Genomic DNA, 1,048 nt, shown 5'->3' on the forward strand with positions numbered 1-1,048 from the left:
GTCATTTATCCAGGGTTGCTTACTAGCTTTAGACGTAGGCCTAACCTTTAGAGGAGCAGTAATATTTAGTGACGACAAGCAGATATGATTGAAGTGATCGACCAGATTGTTGGTGTTGGAATCAGACAGGTGTTGGCTTTGGCTCTGAAAGAATGCGCAAAACTTTGAAACACTTTGTTCATTAAAGAAGCGAGAACACACGGAGCTTGGTGAGGCGGCATGAGTAACAGGCGAATCGCAGCTAAAAACAATACATCTGTGGTCAGATATGGTCATGTCCACTAATTCCACAGAGGAAATGCTGACACCCAGGGTAAAAACCAAGTCCAGTGTATGACCACGGTTATGTGTTTGCCCTTTGACCCTAAATACCCACTTCCTTCTGATTGGCCAACTTCTGGAAGCCTACCGAGGGGCAGCATCCACTTTTTGTGAGCACCGATAGCACCGCCTCATTGTCTTGCCAGTGTGCTCGAAGACATATGACAGCTACAGTAACTTAGCTTGGGAAATAGCGATAATAGGGCTGCTAAAGTTGATTTATTTCAGTAATTCCGTTCAGAAAGTGAAACTTGTATAATGTATACATTCATTCCACACAGACTGATATATTTCAAGTGTTCATTCCTTTTAATTTTGATGATTATAACTGACAACTAATGAAAAAACAGTATCTCAGAAAATTAGAATATTGTGAAAAGGTTCAATATTGAAGACACCTGGTGCCACACTCTAATCAGCTAATTAACTCAAATCACCTGCAAAGGCCTTTAAATGGTCTCTCAGTCTAGTTCTGTAGGCTACACAATCATGGGGAAGACTGCTGACTTGACAGCTGTTGAAAAGACGACCATTGACACCTTGCACAAGGAGGGCAAGACACAAAAGGTCATTGCTAAAGAGGCTGGCTGTTCACAGAGCTCTGTGTCCAAGCACATTAATAGAGAGGCGAAGGGAAGGAAAAGATGTGCTAGAAAAAAGTGTACAAGCAATAGGGATAACCACACCCTGGAGAGGATTGTGAAACAAAACCCATTCAAAAATGTGG

The sequence above is a fragment of the Micropterus dolomieu genome, linkage group LG03 (genome assembly GCF_021292245.1).
Source record: "Micropterus dolomieu isolate WLL.071019.BEF.003 ecotype Adirondacks linkage group LG03, ASM2129224v1, whole genome shotgun sequence".
Lineage (NCBI taxonomy): Eukaryota > Metazoa > Chordata > Actinopteri > Centrarchiformes > Centrarchidae > Micropterus > Micropterus dolomieu.